The sequence below is a fragment of the Aedes albopictus genome, chromosome 2 (assembly GCF_035046485.1).
Source record: "Aedes albopictus strain Foshan chromosome 2, AalbF5, whole genome shotgun sequence".
Lineage (NCBI taxonomy): Eukaryota > Metazoa > Arthropoda > Insecta > Diptera > Culicidae > Aedes > Aedes albopictus.
In genome coordinates, this window is record NC_085137.1 from 323,674,495 (window position 1) to 323,684,765 (window position 10,271).

Below are 10,271 nucleotides of genomic sequence, written 5' to 3' on the forward strand. Positions count from 1 at the left end.
GCTAACTGGCAAGCAGCTGTCCACCACCCACGATTCCGGGACAATTTTCCCGAAGAATCTGCTGTGCGGCCTCTTAGAATACGGCGATTCCCGAACCGCTCCGAGGAACAGAAGTGCGTCGACGCCACGTGAAGCCATCCTTCGTTGGAACCCCAAGCCAGCTGGCCAGCAAGTAAGCCCGTTTTAGTTTTGTGCACTCGAAGAAGAATGAGCTCTGAAAAAAGTTGGGGGTATTTGTAAAATATTGTAAATACACGTAGTAGTTAAATACCTTAGTTCCTAGTTTTTGCTTTCACACTTTTTCGTGAATTAAATTTTAAAAATTGAACTTGAATTTTCTTTAGTTTTTCTTTATTTTCTTTGGGAAGCGTTTTAGAATTAAGTTTTCAAGTTGAATTTCTTTCAATTGCCTGAGTTAATCCTTTTTTTGTAAATATTATTTCAATCATTTTAAGTAACCATGCGTCTCCATCAGTGCTCGAGTTTTTTGATATGAAGTGCGATGATTTTATAGTATTTTAGGTCTCAGTTCTAGCTTCGGTTTTCTGATTGGTTTAAGATTGGTTGGGTTTGGAAAGGGAGATTAAGTGAATTTACGGTGATTGGGAACAACAACCTGCCCTCAGAGAAGAGTCTTTGGCCGGACATAAACAGTGCTAGTGGCCCTTCTGTTGAAGGTGGCGCTTAAGTCACTAGCTGCGGGTAACCAGACACGTGGATCGCGGATACTTTCGACCCGAATCCAAGCAATTAGGTTACATTTTGGCGCCCAACGTGGGGCCGGTTAAATTAGTTAGAATTTGTTTCAATTTCTTTTTTGGAAACGTGTAATATTTCTGAATTTAGGGTATTACTTTTATTTAAAATTATTTTTGGAGTTTTTTTTTCTTTTTGAGAGTGGGACGTGAGAAGAAACCTCTGGTCAATATGGCCAAGTTTACAGCGAACCTTTATCGTATGAATGCGTCACATTTGGAAGAGTGTGAGTTGGAGTATGAGTTGATTTTGCGGGGATTATCGATTTCGGAACACAGACAGGACAATGAGCGTCGTCTTCGGTCTGCCCTAAGGGATGACGAGAAAGGAAATCGCGATTACTTATCATGGCGAGGAATCTCTGAGGAATGTGCGTTCATAAGGAATCGTTTAAAGGAAATCGAAGATAGTATCATATACCAGGCAAACCTCAAATCAAAATCTAGGTTGTACCATTATTATCTCAGGCTTAGACGATGCCAGGTACAGACTCCGCGCGAAGAAGAGAACCGTTACGTCTTAGTAGACGCCATCAAGGACATGTTGTTGAAGTATTTCAATGAACTGATCGAAAATAAGGACGAATTGTACATGCAAATGCCTTTGGACTCTAGTAGCACCGCGGGTAGAAATGAGATAGGACAGACTCGCGCTGAAAGCGTATCGGTTTCAGGTATTAATCAGAGATCGACAGGGGCAATACCTAAGTCAAACGAGCAAGCGCGTCGCGTTGCATTTTTGTCTTCGACTAGGGACGATGAAGAAAGTTTAGAATCAAATGGTGACATTATTGATGATTTAGTAGTCTTGAACTCACCAGTCACAGAAGCGGTAAATCCTTTAATTAGCCCAGAGCGGGTACAGAATACCACTCCGGTCAATATGTCACGCAGGCTAAGAACTGAGGAGGTTCAAACAGGTAATTTCCAACAAGAGGCACGGGGAGGTCAGACGTCCCAAACCTCGCGACCCCCGGTGTTTGTGAGTGCCTTTAGACCAAATTCACAATTGACCAATAATTTTGGACAATCGTCCAGAGATGATTTTGTACATGTGTCTCAAATCGAGACTTACGTCCAAAAATGCGTTAGTACAATTTTGGAAAACCAACGAACAGATCAAGTAGGCTCCGATCGGATCAATTTACTCACTGATCAATTACAAAATGCCAATATTCGTGGGGAAGAAAGTCGCTACACTCCGACATTCCAACGAACCCCAGGATCGACACCGTATTCGACTTCCTTCAGAAGGCAAAATGACGTTCAACATTATTCAGTTATCCCTGGTAATTTGAACATTCCTCCCTCACTAACGAGCACGCAGCGGTCCTCAAACGTGATTTTCAATCGATCTTTGCCTCATCAACCAGAAAGGATTTACTCTGATAGGACTTCCTTGACTAGCGGCCCAAATGCTTTGCGAAACCCCTTCGATCCGCCTCAAACACCGAATATGAGAAACGTTCGGAACTTACCGCACCATTTGTGTAAAATCATTGGCACATGGCCAAAATTCTGTGGCGACAACAATATTGTTCCTTTGGTGTCCTTTTTAAGGACAATTGATATGCTCTGCAGGTCTTATGAAATCGATAAGGAAGAACTTAAACCCCATGCTCACCTTTTGTTTACAGGGGATGCATATACTTGGTATACGACCTACGTTGAACGTTTCGTAGATTGGGACACACTGTTGTACTACCTCTCCATTAGGTACGACAACCCTAATAGGGATAGGTACATTAAAGAAGAAATGCGAAACCGCAAGCAAAAGCCTAATGAGCTTTTCAGCGCTTTTCTTACTGAAATCGAGTCCTTATCGCAACGTTTGATTAACCCATTGCCAGATATCGAAAAATTCGATTTAGTGGTAGAAAATATGAAGATTTCATACAAGAGAAGGCTGGCTCTAGAAGACATTCGGTCGATTGAAGATTTAGCACAAGAGTGTTATCGATTTGATGCCTTGGAATCAAATCTTTTCAGTCCAAAGTCACGAGGCACTAACGCCGATATTCATGCTTTAAGTGCTGATGAAGAAGAAAGCGAGGAGGAGTACGTCAATGCGCTAAATGTCAAAGTTGGTCGTAGAACTAATAGGCAAAATGGAAATAAGTACACAAGCGAGCAAAACAATGAGGAAACGGGAATAATTTGTTGGAATTGTCGTGGAAATGATCATATTTGGAAATATTGTCCTGAAGAAAAAAGGATCTTTTGCCATGTTTGTGGGCATAGTGGAAGAACTTCTTTCAACTGTCCTAACAACCATCCAACTAACGCAACATTTGCTAAAGTTCCAAAAAACGAGTTACAGGAGAATGTTTAAGGAACCAATCTTCTCCTTCTGATACAACAGTGGTTCCCAAAGCTGATCTGACCAATCCTTTTCCTACGTTTTCCGAAGTTTTTGAAATTAAAGTTAAGCCACATCGATGTCCAAAGATCAAGGTTCAGGTCTTAGGTTATGAAGTTGAGGCTTTGGCAGACACTGGGGCAGCTATGTCCATCATAAATTCCAGAGATCTTATTGATCAATTGGGACTGAAAGTTCACAATATTAACCTTAAAATTAAAACTGCGGATGGTACTGCTCATCAATGTCTCGGAGGGGTACAGATGCCCTACACATACGGTAACGTTACGAAAGTCGTCCCTACTGTAATCGTAGTGGGAATATCCCAACCTTTGATACTGGGAATGAACTTCCTAGACCAGTTTGGTTTTGAGTTACGTAGCCCTTATGCTCCACAACCCTTAAATAGTGATTCAACTGAGGGTACTGTGAACACGATCGACTTGTTTTTTGTTGAAAACTATTTCGAAAATAGTCTCGAATCAATAGTTTTCCAATTGGTACCTAATGGGATGTTAGAACAGGAAGTCACGCAAAAATCAACGGTGGAGTATGAAAATGACCCCAGTTTGGAACTTCCCACATTAGATTTCCCTCAAAACTCTTTTAACCATCCAGATGAAATTATCACCGAACATAATCTCAGTTCAAGTCAACGGTTAGAGCTATTTGAGGCGGTTAAGACATTGCCTTGCACTCAAGATGGTCATTTAGGGAAAACAGATCTTATCAAACACAGTATAGAAATACTTCCTGATGCACACCTAAGAAGAAAGCAGCCAATGTATAAATATTCCCCGACTGTAGAACGTGAAGTTGACAGTGAAGTCGAAAGAATGAAAAAACTAGGGGTTATTGAAGAGTGTAGTGGGCCTGTAGACTTCCTTAACCCAATTTTGCCGGTCAAGAAGGCCAGTGGAAAATGGCGAATATGCTTAGATTCACGAGGCTTAAACCAAATAACCAAGCCGGATGATTTTCCTTTTCCGAGCATGACGAACATACTCCATAGGATTAAAAAGTCAAAATACTTTTCGATAATAGATTTATCTGAATCTTATTATCAAGTTCCCCTCGAAAAATCATCCAAAAACAAAACTGGGTTCCGGACAAATAAGGGATTATACAGGTTTACTGTAATGCCTTTCGGCTTAACAAATGCCCCCGCCACAATGGCCCGGTTAATGAGTGAAGTTTTAGGACATGATTTAGAGCCATATGTCCATGTTTATCTGGACGACACTATAATTGCGACCGATGATTTTGAAACCCACATGTATTACCTGAGAATGGTGGCTGAAAGATTTAAGAAGGCGGGATTGACCATAAATGTCCAGAAATCCAGTTTTTGTCAACGGAAAATAAAGTACTTAGGCTACATTATTGACACATTCCACGCACCTCTACGCCAAGGGTGTGAAATATCAAAGTGATTTTTTCGCCCCAAGCTTTCCAGCATATGAAAAAAGGTAGATTCAATCTTAGGAAAACCATTTGTTTTACTTAAAATTTGACTGGTTACGTATTCAAATAGCTAGGTGAAGTAATAGCATTTTATGTAAGAAAAATGTAATTTTTCATTGATAATTTTCAAATATGCCTGCTGGCACGGTAAAGTTCGAAAACATTATACCTATTTTTTATTAATGTATTATAATAATGTATATTTTATACACCCAAAGGACACTTTTCATAAAAATGGGTTTTTATATGTTTTAAGCACTTTTTGCAATAGCCGCAATTTAATGGTGTCCCGTTACGAAAATAGTATATTTGTTGTAATAGCGAATTTATTACTAGCTTTAGAAAAATGATTTTCAGGATTCTCTTAGTACTCGTGGAGACCTTTCTTCCAACACATGGGTTACCTTGATCGACGCGTTATCTTAGGCGTTACAATGGGTGCGTCGATATGGTGTCCCGTTACGAAAATTTTAAAGACATTCATAAGTGGATAAATAAGTTTGGTTTGATCAAATATTTTACCAAAAATCTGTAACCATGATGAAATGATATTATAAGGTGTATATATTTTCATTATCCTTCTTGGTGTAACGCCCCTACTGGAACATATCCCACTTCTCAGCACTCCACGGAAACTACGTAAACAAAGGGCAGGTATTCTGGTGGATCAGTATAAAAAGTGATGTTTTATTAAGTTTTGTGATGACAGCATACTCTTTTAAAGCTATGGCCTTTTTCACATGTCCTATTAAATAACCACAATTATGTATAAAAAGGTTAATAGAATCACACTTGAACGCTGAACTTGAAGATCCCGAAGTGATGGTTGGCATTCCTTCTTCACCCCATTCATCACCGTATAACTTACTTTTATGACGACAAACATATTTTGAAGCTTATGTTCTTATTGAAAAAAAAGTGTTAAATGCATCACGAAAATGGCGTAGCATTACTTTTTGTGATATGTAAATAAGTAACCGTTGATTGAAAGTCTAGCGACCTCCCTCTTGTCGTTTTGGTTGACAACTTTTTTTTTCTTCTCGAAATCCGTTTGTTTGTATCGTTACTGGTTGTCGTTAGCTAAATATCAACGGAAAGCCCCCATAATCCCATCCCTTCCAAAAAAAAACTTTGTTCTCTCTAACCTCGACCAAACGGCAAGTTCAACGGTTCCCCAAAACTAACATAGAATAAAAGAAAAATCCCCTTTAAAATGTAAAATTTAATTCAACGAATATTGGCTCCTTTATTCCCAAGGCGCATGAGCCTTCCAATAAAGGATTAAAGCAACATGCGACATATGCTTGAAAAGACTGTGTTGGAAGAATGTACTATAGATATCATTGAATCTTCTTCGGATCATTATAATGTAGAATGTGGAAAAACCGAAATGATAGATACGTCGCACAACCATAGTTTTGGAGATACAATGAAACTTCACGTACCCGACCCCCGATAACTCATTTTCAAAATGCTGGCATTTCGCCAATTTTCATTCGATTTTTTTTTTTGAAGTCGCCCTCGATCGATTATAAATTGATTCTTATTTATTACACTCAAATGGCCATGTAGTATCCGAAACCATTCCGGAGATATTCCGGATTGTACTGGGGTCAGGGGTGGGGAAGGGATCTGTTTTGCCAAATGGCTAAAAGTGATTATTTCGTTTGTGTTGTGTTTGAGAGGCCCCCGCGGAACCTGCTCCAGATGTTACGAAGCGGCCATATCAGTTGAAACATACTTAAGTCAATTTTTTCTATCCCATTCTTTCGAAATGAAGATTGATACGTCGCTCGGCATGTTTTTGGTTACAAACCAGAAATGTTCCCGATGACATCCCCGTGGAACCTGTGCTAAATGTTCCGAGGTGGCCATTTAGTTGATACATACTTCAGTCTATCCACAGACAAACAGACGTAACACCTAGAACGATTTTCGTTGAAATCATCGTCCAGTTCACACTACCATCACCTGGTGGAAATTTTTCACGAAATACTGCGTTGTGCAATACATATCGTCAACCAGGGATGGCATGCTCCTCAGTGTGAGTGCAAGTGCGCGCGGTTTTAATATGAAAATGTGCACAGTGCAACATTTCCAGTGCGGAATGCCATCCCTGTCGTCAACATAAGGCGCTAGTGTTAAACGTCAAACGCAAATAAAAACGATGTGCCCGCCTTAGGTTGTGAAAGCGACAACTATGAAGATATAAAATGATCGTTAAAAGCATGGTCGATAGAAATTTCGCCATTGTTACGTCTGTTTGTCTGTGGTCTATCGTTTCTGACACAGTCATTCGAAATCATGAAGATTGATATGCCGCACGGCATGTTTAGGTTGAAAGCCAGAAGTGTCCCCAATGAGGCCCCGCGGAACCTGTCACGGGAATCCGGATGGGCCAACTGATTCAAATCTGGTTATAGGAGTTGTGTTTCACTATTTGCAACAAAAATTTCGTTGAAAATCGATGGTTCAAACACAACAACATACGAAATAATCACTTTTAGCCATTTTGACAACCCCCTGACCCCGGCACAATCCGGAATATCTCCGGAATGGTTCCGGGTATTGCATGGCCACTTGAGTATTATAAACTAGCTCCAATTTATGATCAATTGAGGGCGACATAAAAAAAATCGGATGAAAATTGGCGAAAAGCCAGCATTTTGAAAATGAGTTGTAGAGAGTCGGATACGTGAAGGTTAAATAAAACTTGAAACAGTTTCCCCAGGGCCCATTCCGATGGCCACCAAAGGGCCAGAGTGGGTTTGAAGAACTATTGGTGTCCTGCCGGACAGCTACTATCTGTCTGAAAAATATTGCCGAAGACACCAACATTGTATCTAGCAAAGCATTCAATCTACAACTAGATGCCTTTAGCCGTAACGGGACACCATTTGCAAAATACTGTTTTCACGCGAGCGTAACGCTGCGCTCCTAAAACTAAATCAAGAATATTTCCAAAACTATACATTTCTCAGTAAAACTCACTTCGGCAATCTTGTTCACATCAATCCAAAGAAGAAATGTCTAGAAGACTCTATTATTCAAAGCCTTATAACAGAGCTGATATACGCATGTCAGTTTGAAAATTTTAAAAAGAAGATTTCTGCGATGGTGTCCCGTTACGAAATGTAACATGTTATATAAAGTAAATTAGAACCAAAACCCCATATAACAAGTATTGCATCAGCAAGTACATCTAGTAAGCTTGTTATAAAACCTGTTAAACCATATGATCATGAACATTATAATTGATTGCAGACGTCATTTGTTCACGAAAGTTAGTTCCTCGTGGTGTCCCGTTACGCTGGAATGTGTCTATTACCGAGCATGGGTTGTCAATCGATTCTTTCACTTCTGACAGTTCAATGTAAATAAACCACCCGTTACCACCCCACCCGTTTTGCGATAGGAATGCTACCACCCATTCCAATAGATTCCAATAAGATACGAAGTTCGAAAACATCCAGTAACCCCAGAAGTTATACAATAGCCCATGTGATTTCCGAAACGATAATAATGAATGCGTTTAGTAATGTGTGCATGAAAGGGGTTAGAATTGGTTAGAAAATAAGTTGAGATTATTTCTTTCATATTTTTATGAAGTTATGCTGGATAAACAACAGTCGGTAATTATTTCTTTCATATATTTATGAAGTTATTGGATAATAATTTCCATGTCGGTCATTCATTTTCTTCCATTGTGTATGGAGTAATTCAAAATTGGGTAAGGGGGGAATTGCCTATTGCGTAGCAATTAAGGCAATCTTAGTATAGTTGTATGAATGTGAGATGGAATGTTTGCGATTTAAGTTGAGGAATCACCAATTAATCTCCAAGACAAGATAGCTACAAGTTGAAACGATTGACACTTGTAAATAGTATTTTTTTTCAAAAAGTTAAATTTAGGTCCGCAGTGGTCACATAAAGATTGTACATATAGATAAACATTCTAATAAAAAAAAAGGTCAATATTCATTTCATAGTTGTTGCGTGAAAGTGTGTAGCGTATTTTTAAATTTGGAAAAATTAGTAGGGGCGAATGTAACAAATGTCTTTGTAACATGTGCTTGTTATTATTAAAACAATTTTAACATTGTTTAAATAATTCTTTTTTTTAATCTGTTCAATTTTGGTTTACCGTGTATGCCCAACAGTTTGTTCGTTTTATCGTTGTGGCGTTTAGAGACACCTAGTGGTAGGAATCGGTATGTCCGCTCGAGTACTAAAACGATAACCTTTAAAAAGCACGTACATTGCATACCCGCAGGCGGAATTCTTTATGCGCTTTTCTTTCGTACTCGAATGATTTGGAAATTCGAGAAGAAGTGCTAGACTATGGAAAGACAACCCGAAACCGGAAACCCTTTTTCCAGCCAATCAAAATTCACTATAAATTTCAAAAGAAAAACCGGAAACCATATTTGAACCAATCAGAAATCAGGAAAGTAGACAGTACTGATCAGTGGGCTGAACCTATAAAAGGGGTTGGGGCACTCATATCAAACTCTCTTTACTCTGGTGGAAACCGTTGTTCAAGGTGGTTGATTTGAAAACGTAAAAGTGTTAGTTGTTGAATCTTAAAACGGTTAATTGATTTTTTGAATAGTTTATTCGGAAGTGGTTCAATAACGTCAAAAAGAGTGTGAAGTAAAATCGGCCGTACTTAAAGGTAATTTTTTATTGAAATAGTGATGAGTGCTTGGGCTGAAATTGTATGCGTTGAATAGGTGGCTAAACCCATTCAACGTGGGTGTTTGTCTGGAGCCCAAAGTACGTGGCCGTCCCACGCTCGGTCGTCGCTAACTGGCAAGCAGCTGTCCACCACCCACGATTCCGGGACAATTTTCCCGAAGAATCTGCTGTGCGGCCTCTTAGAATACGGCGATTCCCGAACCGCTCCGAGGAACAGAAGTGCGTCGACGCCACGTGAAGCCATCCTTCGTTGGAACCCCAAGCCAGCTGGCCAGCAAGTAAGCCCGTTTTAGTTTTGTGCACTCGAAGAAGAATGAGCTCTGAAAAAAGTTGGGGGTATTTGTAAAATATTGTAAATACACGTAGTAGTTAAATACCTTAGTTCCTAGTTTTTGCTTTCACACTTTTTCGTGAATTAAATTTTAAAAATTGAACTTGAATTTTCTTTAGTTTTTCTTTATTTTCTTTGGGAAGCGTTTTAGAATTAAGTTTTCAAGTTGAATTTCTTTCAATTGCCTGAGTTAATCCTTTTTTTGTAAATATTATTTCAATCATTTTAAGTAACCATGCGTCTCCATCAGTGCTCGAGTTTTTTGATATGAAGTGCGATGATTTTATAGTATTTTAGGTCTCAGTTCTAGCTTCGGTTTTCTGATTGGTTTAAGATTGGTTGGGTTTGGAAAGGGAGATTAAGTGAATTTACGGTGATTGGGAACAACAACCTGCCCTCAGAGAAGAGTCTTTGGCCGGACATAAACAGTGCTAGTGGCCCTTCTGTTGAAGGTGGCGCTTAAGTCACTAGCTACGGGTAACCAGACACGTGGATCGCGGATACTTTCGACCCGAATCCAAGCAATTAGGTTACATACCTTCTTGTTAGCAAACACCAAATTTGCAGGGTTGTTGTCCGGCATTCTTGCAACATGCCCTGCCCATCGTATCCTTCCGGCTTTGGCCACTTTCTGGATGTTGGGTTCGCCGTAAAGTGCAGCGAG

General features: G+C 39.6%; 1 long non-coding RNA gene across 1 annotated transcript; it reads left to right on the top strand.

Moving 5' to 3' along the window:
• Positions 1-8,703: 8,703 nt before the first annotated feature.
• Positions 8,704-9,590, top strand: LOC134287183 (uncharacterized). Its single transcript, XR_009997100.1, has 2 exons — positions 8,704-9,253; positions 9,312-9,590. It is a non-coding gene; the product is annotated as an uncharacterized LOC134287183 (long non-coding RNA).
• The last annotated feature ends 681 nt before the right edge of the window (positions 9,591-10,271 follow it).